This window comes from Haliotis cracherodii, unplaced genomic scaffold (genome assembly GCF_022045235.1).
Source record: "Haliotis cracherodii isolate W230 unplaced genomic scaffold, xgHalCrac1.p SCAF_18, whole genome shotgun sequence".
Classification (NCBI taxonomy): Eukaryota; Metazoa; Mollusca; class Gastropoda; order Lepetellida; family Haliotidae; genus Haliotis; species Haliotis cracherodii.
Window position 1 is genome coordinate 10,030,946 of NW_027266273.1, and position 12,643 is coordinate 10,043,588.

Genomic DNA, 12,643 nt, shown 5'->3' on the forward strand with positions numbered 1-12,643 from the left:
TGATCAATGTGTTCTTTGAAAATTAAACTCAAACAAGACATCAAATGAACGATTTTCGGAGTTACGCCCAAAAGCTATGGGAAATGTCGGTTTTTATTTGCTGAAATATGAATTGATTTTGGATGCCTACAGTCTTCAGGCTTAAGATCGTTATACACAGTGCATGTACATTTCTGCAAGTATTGATTACATTCTCATATTCGTCAGATGCAAGTGCGGTAATGCGAGTTGTAACATATTTTATCTGTGATGTAGAGTTAAGTTCTTTACTGTCATTTTACATTGTACAAATAAACAAAAACATGAAACGGGTGAATTAGCAATAGGCACATATTCTCTATTAAACCGAAATAAACCAAGTCAGACAAGTTTCATTCTGTCAACATGTTGATGGCTTGAAGTGGGAAATTTTCCGATATGACTTCCCCTCGAGTCTCCATTATCAGACAGACTTTCATATTTGGAATGGGGGTTTGAGACTTGTAAAATCGCATTAACAGCTATGCTAGAATTCTCGTGGACCAATAAAGACTCCCCTTAATTACTAGCCTATGCGGGTTTCCCACTCGCCCATAATCCTATATAAAACAGGGCAGCCGACTGAATTACAGTCAGCACAACCCCAGCTTCGAGTTCGATCAGCATTATCATTGGAGAGGTGATCTGTGAGACCACAGATCGAACTGGCTGGATACTCTAATAGTAAGCGAAGGTGACACGAATCTCTCCCAACAGAGGGCGCATCGGGTCTTTCTATTCCGAACTTTGCGTCAGGACAGTAGCACACAATTAGCGGGATAAGCTTAACTTGAGGAGCGAGTTCAAATCTATTTAACGGTGAGTAAATACTATTTTTTGACACTTGTTCGTGTATGAATGTTGTAGTTTGTTAGTTTTTGCCTACTTTGCATTGATCTATTCATATGTATGTTACATTTTATAAATATCCTGTGTATTTTAAGTAACCGAAAAGAGATATTAGATAGAAAACATTGAACAATAGAACTCGGATTTTATTCACATGGAAAAGTAATTGCAATTTTGAATTAACAAAAGTCTTCATCTAAACAAACTGAGAGCTAAAGGCAATGGATAAACATTTACGCGTTACTGCAACGGAGTTTTGCAAACTCTTACTGAATCTAAATCTTGTCAGCGACGAAAAGGCTGATGTCTAGACCAATGACTTTTACCCAGAAACTCATATTACGTTACCAGATATAACTTTCTCGTCGTTTCATCACGGTTTAAAAGGGGCAATCACATCAACAAACGTTATTGGGTGAGCAGGTATCGTTATTCTTAAGTTTCCAATAATTTAAGATAGCGTTGAGATGTAATACTCCTGTAACATGAAGTCTTTAAAAGGTATTTTGGAGTTGCAAGAAATGAAACTTTTTTTATGGATAACAGTTTATAAGTCATGATACACAAGGCGAGGTGTTTGTTATTCGTTATTAGTTACTTTCAAATAATTTAAGATAGCGTTGAGATGTAATATTCCTGTAACAGGAAGTCTTTAAAAGGTATTTTGGAGTTGCAAGAACATGAAACTTTGTCTATGGATAACACTTTATAAGTCATGATACACAAGGCGTGGTGTATGTTATTCGTTATTCGTTAATTTCAAATAATTTAAGATAGTGTTGAGATGTAATACTCCTGTAACAGGAAGTCTTTAAAAGGCATTTTGGAGTTAGAAGAATATGAAACTTTTTTCTGGATAACAATTTATAAATCATGATAGAAGGTGGATTGAATTTACAGAGATGTAAATTGATACAGAAAAATGTTTAAAGTGTCTCGCGGGTTTGATAAATTCACAGTCAAATGCTATTAGTTGAGTATAGTGTAAATATTGCGTCTATAATGAGTTGGCGAAGGTTGTTCGCACATGTACAGTCGCTATTGTGTTCGCTGGTCTGGGTTCGCTTCCCCAAAAAGGTGAAACATTAAACGTCATCGCGAGAGGATAATTGAAACAGAATCCATTGGGTGTAATATTTGCGGCAAATTGTATGAATGGATCACTGAAAATGCATTTTTGTTGACATGTTCATACTACTTTTACAAGCTTTAAACTGCAAAGTACACGACTAGTATAGCACTCTTCAGAGTACTCACTCAGTCGACTATTATGTCACTATTTTACATAAAGTGTATCCACCCAACATAGCTACCGCTCGAAGTGAAGTATACACCCGCACTGCACGTACAAGTATGTCATTTCTTCAAACGATTTGCATGTAACTATTTAAAGTATCCACTTATACAACTAGTATGTCACTATTTGTAGTATCCACTCACACGACCAGTGTGTTACTATTGGAAGTATCTGTTCACACGACTGGTGAACTATTTTAGGTATCCATTCACATGACTATTTGCCAGTCACTATTTAACGTATCACTCCACACTACTAGCATATCACTTTTTGACGTATCACCCCACACGACTAGCATATCACTATTTGACGTATCACCCCACACGACTAGCATGTCACTATTTGACGTATCACCCCACACGACTAGCATGTCACTTTCTAACGTATCTACTCACATGACTAGCATGTCACATTTAATGTATGTCCCCGCACTTTTTAACGTATCCTCCACACGACTAGCATATCATTCTTTTACGTATCTACTCACACGACCAACATATCACTATTTGATGTATCTACCCACACGACTAGCATGTAACCTTTTGACGTATCTACTCACATGACTAGCATATCATTTTTTTACGTATCTACCCACACGACCACCATGTCACTATTTGACCCTCTCTACCCACACGACCAGCATGTCACTATTTGACGTATCTACCCACATAGCTAGCATGCCACTATTCAATTTATGTCCCCACACGACTTGCATTTAATTTTTTTACGCATCTACCCACACGACCAGCATGTCATTATTTGACGTATCTCCCAACACGACTAGCATGTCACTATTTGACGTATCCACCCACACGACTAGCATGTCACTATTTGACGTATCTACCCACACGACTAGCATGCCACTATTTGACGTATCTCCCCACACAACTAGCATGCTAATATTTGACGTTCTACCCACACGACTAGCATGTCACCTCTTGACGTATCTCCCCACACGACTTGCAGGTCACCCTTTAACGTAACTCCCAACACGACTAGTATGTCACTATTTGACGTATCTACTAACACGACTGGCATGTCATAAAGTGACGTATCCCCCCTGCCCCCCCCCCCCCCACACACACACATCCCCCCCACACACACAGCCCCCCCCCCCACACACACACACAGCCCCCCCCCCCCCCCCCCCCACACACACACACGCACGACTAGCATGCCACTTTTGACGTATCCCCGCACACGAAAAGTATGCAATTATTTGAAGTATCCCTTAAAACGACTAGGATGTCACTATTTGGTAAGTCTGATATGACAATATTTAAAGTAACAACGCAGGCGAAATGTGTTCCACTATTTTAGGTTAATTCTACATGTACCTTCGTCACTGATTCAAATTGAGAGAAAAGTTAAAAAATGAAAAACAGAGGCGATTCAGCCTGACGTGCACGTGGTACGTTTAATTGTGTAGGATTAAATGGACTTGATACCACTAGTTCTTGTGTAGCGGGCCTATCGGGACGAAGATTAGTTTTTAGGTGGTATGTCGTCAGTTTGACGTTGGGTGCTTAACCGCTCGTTCAATAGAGTCAATTTAAGTCAACTTGGGTTCAAAAAGCACTCACAAGTCGATGTCGACAGATAGAATCTTGAAAGAGACATTTCGGCTGAGGTTTAAACCTCTTTTTACCACACAATTGGTCAATTTTGTCGACTAAACCTAAATGGTGCAGTTACATAAAAGACCATTCCATTGGATATTGTTTTTGTCACGTGCGTTTGTTTTGCAGCTTGGAGTTGAAAAAACGTCAGCTCATATGGTGGGTTCCTATTTCCGTTGTTTACTCAAATTCATGTTTGCGTAGTTTTGTTCCTTAATGCTTTACACGTCACTGCAACACAAAGCGTAATAGCACACGTTTTTATCATAGCAACCACAAGAGTTGATAACGTCGATCTTACGTGAATGTCACAATATGTCCACGTTCGTGAATACTGCCATTACAATAAGCATTACTGGAAAATATCATTTATCATCTTACAAAAATGAAAAACGTTAGCTGAACACGCTGATTGTTAAAAAAATAAAAGCGACAAAACCCTTTCCATATTCAATAGAAATCTCTGCTAAAGCAGAGTCGATTGTACGATTCCGACTATGTCATGAGCATGTGTTTATGAATCACTATCAAATAGTGGTAATAATAGGTGTTCGCGAAACAATTTTGTCTTACAGGTCCAATTATTGTTTGCCCCCATGTTTTAGAGATAAAAGTTGTATGTATTGAAGCGCAGATTGAATTTTTTTCTGTGCCAACACAAAAACCATAAAATCCATTTTAAATATCACTATTTGATTGATATCCGGCGTAGAGCGGGTGGATGGGTTTTGGAGTGAGTGAGTGAGTGAGTGGGACTTGACGCCTGGTAAAGTATTATTTTATCTATACGGCGGTAGACGCCCCAAAGGGCTTCACACATTATGCCCACATGGAATCGAACCTGGCTATTCGGCGTGGCGAGAGAACGTTTCAAGCATTTGCTACCTCACCGCCCCTGCTGGCACACAACTAAATGTTTCCAGGGATAATACAAAGGGCGACATAGGATATTGGACATATTCAGATGACTAACATCACTTTTTTCTTCCATTCACTTGCAAATGTTAGATGTATGACATGATGACATGCACACACAGCTAAACTAAGTGAATACCGTACTTCAAGTGGCTTCAAATGTAACTGAGCAACTTGATGACCCAAATGAATATTTTTCCACAAAGTTTTACATTTTACCCATACGCATATACATCGCCTCAGAAAATCAGCTAGGGTCAAAGACTTGCTTTTATTCAAATATGACAATTTCAACCACTTCCTTGATATAAAGTGACAAACGTTTTCAATATCCAATAGAAATCTCATTGCATAAAGCATAGTCGATAGAATCATGAACATGTATTTATGAGTGACTGTCTAATATTAATGATACCATAGAGAGGCATATTACTTCCTCCCCCTTGAGTGAGTGAGTGAGTGATAGGGTGAGTGAGTGAGTGAGTGAGTGAGTGAGTGATCAGATAGAACCGGAGTCCGAACCCAAAAGCATGTTTCTAGTTGGCCGGATAGACAGATTTCTGCACAGCGAAATCCGGCGTTTCAGTCTATTGGGCCAACCGTGCCCCCTTGGAAGAGTGATTGAGTGTGCTATTAGCAATCTTCAAGCACTATCACGTGGAACACCGGATATGTGCTTCACACATTGTACTCATGTGGGGAATCTAACCTTGGGCCTTCGGCGTGACGAGCGAACGCCTTTACCACTTAGCTACCTCGCCGCCCCTCTCCTTCATGAAGCTAAACCAGTAAAGCTACATGTATTCTAAGTGAATACTGGGCGTTTCGGTATTCTCACTGAAACTAAATGCTTTCAAACATAACTATATATAATGTAATGAAACACTCACCTAATGTAATGAAACATGAGAACCGCACCCATTTAATCAATGCCGCGTTTAGTTCAACAAGGCCGGTTTGCTACCGAGATAAATGTTTAATTCAATAACCGATACACAATAAATCTAATGTCCCTTGCCATTGTCTCGGAGCATACAGCCCTAATGCACAGCAACAAATGTGAGACCATTGCAAATATACAATGTATCGTTTGTTGTTGCAATATTTGACAAGGTTTCAAATGTCAGCCACAGACAGAGTTGGTTGTTTATATGTGTCTATATCATACATACATTATCAACTTCATTATTCAAACGTCCTGACAGAAGTCCCGATTTCGATTGGAAGCATAATCCGTTTCTGGGACCCGTTCCACAAAGCGATCTTAGTGCTACGACTGTCGTAAGTCAGTGTTAAAGAATGGGAGTTACGACCGACTTAGCGCTAAAATAGCTTTGTGGAACGGAGCCCTGGCGAATTAGTGTCAACGCATCCCATCGACTGCTTCAAACGTCGGCCTTGAGCACTCCATCTTCTTCGGTATGATGAATAGTCAGTGACACAGTGACACACTGACCCATCTATCTAACGTCCAAACCGTCATTTTTGCTAATGTTATAAATATATATTCATTAATAATGCGTCCAAGATTCCTTCAAACAAAGAAGTTAACATTGAATTGGTCCTCCGACGTGGTCTAGTGACCTTAACCTTTGTTGTCTACCTGTGTGATGTTGTTATTAGGGTAACGCTATTCAAAGAAACATCCTGGTATTCATCAAGTAATCTGCTTGAAATGAAAGCACTATAGTATTGTACAATATAAGCATATGTTTAGAATAATACTATACTAGCGCGTTAGTGAGGACAGCTGTGGGGTTGTTGGTGAATTTAATGAAGCTCTTGTATTCGCAAATTGGTTCGGGCAATGATTTCTTTGCGTAGATATTTGCACAGTTCTTTGAATAGATTGTTGGTGCACATTAGGGCTGGGACGTGTCCAAACTTAATACCTGGGTACCCACCCCACTATTACCCGACCCTACCCACGTACCCACTGTAGGTGTCAAGAGATACAAAATGTCCGATTGGGAATTTTTTTACCACAGCGCTTGCACAGACTTATATCGTTATTTAACCATATGAAAAGTCAGAAGGAATGGTGCGTAGTCAGAAAGAAATGCGAACATTAGTGACTTAAAGTGTAACCATAGAGTTCTAGATACTTTTTGTCATTAAACTTTATATCACATGATTAACCACGGGCACGGGTAGTCCTCTAGGTACCCGGGTCCTACTCAGTACCCACCCGACCCGGGTACCCGAGTTACCCGTCCATGCCTTAGTGCACATGATGAAGAAAGTGGGAAACCACACGCTATTACATATGCAACAATGGATGGTAAATCTAAGCTTTTAATCCAAGGGGGCAACAGAGTGAAATTTGAAAAACATTACACAAGGAACAACGCATGACCTGCGTCTGTCTTGAAGAACACGGATGACCACGCTGCCCAGTACCTCTTCACCCGCTTCCGTCACCTGCGTAACCGCTTTTAAAGCCCAGATATGCACGGAGTCTCCGAAAATCTGCAAGAAATTGTTTGAGGGAAGCAGGAAGCAAAGCTTGCAGACCATTACAGGCATTGTTCTGACCGTCAACGTCATCGGCGTCAGCTTCGACTTCAGTGGTGCAAAAATCATCAGGTATGGTATGAACTGTTGAATCGATGAATGAATAGATATGTGTCCAACGACGTTCAGATGACAAAGCACGGGTATACAGGCATCGTAATGAACGCCAAACTGAGGTCTACAAGTGGACAGCTTTGAAGGTGGCAGTGTTATGATTTGGTTGGCAATCTCTTACACTGGAAGAACGGCCCTTGTGAAAGTTCCAACATAACAACAACTTCGTTGCTGCAACTAAATCATTCGGCCAAACGTAATTTCATTCAGGAACCAATGTAGCGTCTTCAGCATGAATATACCTGACCATACTCAGCTCCATTCACAACTGATGTCCAAGCACAGAACAACATTCCTCTTCTCCATTAGCCATCCAGAACCCCAGATATGAACCCATTCGGACATCTGCGGGACGAACGTGATAGGCGTGTACGATGACGTAACCCTGAGTCTCATACATTGCATGATTTGTTAGTGGCCTTGCCAGACAGTTCATGCGATATTGAAGTGCTATGTCCTTGACCTTTGTAACCCAGCGACATTGCTCATTTTGCTCAATTCTTTAAGCTTGCTCTTGTTATAAAAATGTATCTGGTCTTTGAAAGGCATGTAGAAGTGAGGAAGACAATATATGAATGTCAACTTTATTATGAGGAACACAAGGTTTCGGAGTGTATGCTTACTCCTTCATCAGGTGAATGAATTCTATGAGGCAGAGAGCATATATATGTACATGTAAGGACAACAAAATTAATAACATAACAAAAGGTTGAAAATAACAAAGGGGTAGAAGCTAACAAAGGAAGCCAAGAGATGACTGGCGCTGATAGGTGATTAGCAATAGACAATGAAAGCCAACACTTAAGTTATCATAGATAAGAAATAGGTAATAGTCCCACGCTAAGCACCTAGCTGGCTTCAATTTGACCTTTGCTATGTCCATTCTTTCAGCTATCAGTACTTATTACCCCGCACCCTCCTCCCCAGTTTGCCCAGTGTCCATTACCTATTACTTGATTGCATATCATCGTATCCCACTAGTGTGTGTCGGTGCTTAAGATGCCAATCACTGGATTGTCGGGTTCACACTCGATTATTTACGGACCTCAGACCTGTGGCTTTAATATTGCTAAGTGCGGCGTTAAACAACATACAAACAGACCACTACTGCTGATGCCGCTTGTTTTATTCTGATGAAACGGGACCATGCACATTGCGAATGATTTGTAACTTTATCCCTTTGCCTTTGGGGGTAAATAGCAGCCTTCAAGTCAAGTGATGTGACATTTGTGAAAACGCTACAGGTGTCATTGCCGATTAGAATTGGACGAATGAGAGGACACTACATAGCATGTGTGTCATGTGTACATGTATGCCTTTTCCATCTTTGGGCCTTTGACAGTTATTGAAAATACATAATGATAAGTAGTCGGAGTAAATAATTCTAGATGAATATATTAAATTAAGGCCATAAAAGCGACAAGTCTCTGTTACGACGTAAATTGTAATAACGCGGTAAATTGTAATAAACTGCAGTAAAATGTAATAACACTGCGGTAAAATGTAATACTGCGGTAAATTGTAATACATACTGAGGTAAATTGTAATAACTTTAACTGCGGTAAATTGTAATAATAACTGCGGCAAATTGTAATAACAACTGCGGTAAATTGTAATAAAAGATTATTGATTTGCCCTTTCCATTATCCTTACAAAATTCTAAGAGTCCATTATACAAATCCGTTTACATCACATGAGTATGTGTTTATGAATCACTATCACATACTGATGATACCAGGTTTCCGCGAAACCGGTCACAAACACATACAAAGGCAAGTCAAGTGTTTACCTGAAACACGTGTTTATCATATACCTTGATTAATGAGGGTCTTCATTTTCGAAATTGCATGGTCGTGCTCAATAAAAGAAGTAAGACATTTAGTGACCGGTGACATAGATAGCCTGTCATTCAAAGGAAATATACTGTTAAAAGCGGCGTTAAATCCAACTCCCTCCCTCACTCAAAGGAAATGTCTATTCAGTTGTTCTGTAAGAGGCATCCGTTTTGAAACTATAAATTGCCAAGAGATCATTTTGAAAAAGCCTCCAAAACAGTGATGTATTGTAATGTATTTCAACCCTTTTTTTAATGCCGAACGAAGTAATCTAATACCACTTTAATATTCTAGCGTTTCAGTTTATGGATATTTAACATTAATTTTGAGAAGATTATCGAATTTAATCTGCCATTACATGATACAAAAAAAATAATTTCTGCTTTATTGATTGCAGTATTTCCCATCAGTCTCGGGGCTTCAGGGGAATAAAAACGGTCATGTTACAAAAATCTGTTACTGACAGTTTTAATTACCTGGATCTAGGTGTGACGATGTCAGAAATTCCTCTCTTCGATTAAATCTTCCGATGGACCTGGGGGAAATAATTTCCCCATAAAGGGCAAAACCTTTCCGGCTCCTGCTGCTTAGTATAACAACATTACTCGCATCAAAGACTTTGACTGACGGAATGAAGATCAGCATGCAACGAGATACGACACACACACACACACACACACACACACACACACACACACACACACACACACACACACGAGATATGTCTCTTGAGAGAACAAGCAAGAAATAAATGGTACAGTTTACTGATACCACTTAGCAAACACCACAGTAATAACCACCAAGGACGTAAATTGTGTTCCTCAATTCTAATTCACGGGTGGTCTACGGTGCCTTACTATACATTGGGCATTAATGTTTAGAACCACCCGTATTAGTAAGCAACATGTATCCTCCACAACTGGCTGGTCAGCTGTACCTTTTACAAACAAAGACGTTGGTTATTACTGTTTACAAACCATCAGTTGATTCCCTTGCCTCGGGAAGATGTGTTACATCCAACTCATTCACATACTCACTCATATAGTCACTCCGTCTTTATTTTATATTGGCAGATAGTCATTATCATCCAAACCTGCTCCCATAGGAGATATCGCTTGGATGAGGTCAAGCGATATCTACATTGTAGATGTCGCTGCAATGAAATTGCATCAAATGACATCACCAACGGCTCTGCTACTTAAGCTGTTAGAAGTACTTTTTAACTTAAGACACTGCTGATGACTGTCTACAAACTGACAAAGTTGGAAGAATGATTTTGGATGATAAATAGAATCTTACTCTCGTGTCTTTTGAAATCCAATATATCAACACTTGTTTATATAAAATGTTAAGAGTCTTACTCAAGTCAACTCTTGATACATTTGCTATCAACAGACACTCGTGTCATTCTCTCTATAAACTGTAGGGTTGTGATCTATTGATTGTAAATTACCCACGACAAAGGGTTAGGAGGGGTTTTCAAACTTATTTCTTCAAGTGTATGGTTAATGTCATTTTGGCTGATCTTTCTGGAATTGGAAGGAAGCATCAATACATTAATTATGTACTACTAACAGAAAAGAGAACTATGGTAACATATTGACCATCAGTTTGAGGGAATATGAAGTCCTTAACAGGTGTACAGGAAATCTAATCACCATGCTCATATCCGGATGTCGTGACTTGGGTATGGTCTTGGGTGAAGTAAAGAAATCAGTATCAAATTAATACCAGAGTATTTTGACATGTGGTTGTGAACATTTGTCAATGCTTATCTCAACTGGGAAAAAACTAGTTAGCATCAAGTGATGTGGGTAGACTATATAATGTGATTGAAATGCTCGTCAAACAAACAAAGCGGGTTCCTTTCCCAACATAGATAAATATGTTTCCCTTGCAGTTATAATACTGGAATTTAATCATTTGATTGGCGTTCATCGCTTCATTAAACCTTGCAGTGACATTGTGACATCTACTGGTCCATGTGCTTAACGTCACCTTGGATAATTGCATCTCATGGACAAAAGAGTGCGCAAATGAGTTGGGTTTAACGCCGCTTTTAACAGTATTCCAGTTATATCACGGCGTGTCAGCTTAATGTGGGAGGAAAGCCCGAAGTGATGCAGGTTTTAGACCTTTACCACTTCGGTGAAACCCACGAGCACGGGTATGGTGCTGACAAACCTAGAAACAAAATCGGGGCGAACCGGGATTCGAACCCACAATCATAGGTTTCTGGCGTGCCCAAGGGACACAACTCTGCACAGCGAATTGCGGCGCCTTAGGCGACTGGACCATCCGTTCCCTCTCTCATGACCAAAAGCTCACATACTGCAAGGGATGGAAAGGTAGCCTTGTGGTTAAAGCATTCGAATTCGCTCGTGTTCCTGGTGTCCTCTGCCGTGATCAGTCCAGAATATTTCTAAAATCGGTGTCAAATTCTACATAAAGATGTTTGAACAGGGAGGTTAGTTGTTTCAAGCCACCACATGGATTATAATATACCGCCAGTGCAATAAAAATTGCTGTCAAATTTGCGTTCGAAAGCGATTACATTCTGAATTTCTTAAGTATCAAATATTCAATGACACCCGCAAATTGGATAGCACAGTTTTACGTTCTTAATGATCTACACAATTTGCATGTCTCATCTACTATGGAAACAATTCTGAACTCAACAGGCCTAAGACACTATAACAGTAGAAGGACATTTGGCGTCCATTATTTCAAGGCTAGAGGCGCAATTATCTAATTAGATAAGTAGGGCACATCAAGAAGCACTTACTGACATCAGTAGAAGCAAATCTCTTAACAGGCCCAATACTTCATCTTTGGCAGTTTGAGGAAACAGATCGGTTGTTTTGATATGGACACGCAAGTTATCTACGATGACAAAACACATTTGATAAGATGAAAGCCAATTTAAATGCCTGCCAAGGAAGCTGTAATTCTAGTCCAACGGTCGCTGTTATCTTCTCATTATTCTATGAAAACCAATACCAACCATCTTCCGTGTGCCATACGTTCCTGGTACGTGCCTGGACGTCAAGTGGTTGCAAGTGCAGGCTTTGTGTGGCACTAGGGAAACAATGGGTAAACAAACATGTCCAGATTGCAACCAGGAATAAGCCAAACAAACTAAGTGCTTTGGAGATGATTCTTTCATGTTTGAAATTGTTTTGCATCGCAAGTTCACCTTGTTTAGTACAAGGGAAGTGCAACAACCACACGGCTTGCCTAAACATAGCCATACATTATTTAAACAGTTTTTTTTTGTATGTGGGAGAAAGTTAAGGAATCATGTTGATTCTTCGTTATGTTGCATAATTAAATTCTACATTGATTGGACTTCTCGGAGAAATAGTCTTGACAATATATATATATCTGCTGACAGCTTCGGTAGCAGAACCATTAGTGATGTCATTTGATTGTGATGCCATGGTAATATATATATCTATAATATGGATTTCTGTGATTTACCT

The 12,643-nt window shown here is 39.7% G+C and overlaps 1 protein-coding gene across 1 annotated transcript in view; it reads left to right on the top strand.

Annotated features, from left to right (window-relative positions):
• The first annotated feature begins 627 nt into the window (after nucleotides 1–627).
• The window catches only part of LOC139465248 (uncharacterized), a 62,139-nt gene continuing 50,123 nt past the window's right edge, over nucleotides 628–12,643 (top strand). The window contains exon 1 of the mRNA XM_071246924.1: nucleotides 628–837. The gene's annotated coding sequence lies outside the window, so the exon portion shown is untranslated. The remainder of the gene's footprint in view (nucleotides 838–12,643) is intronic.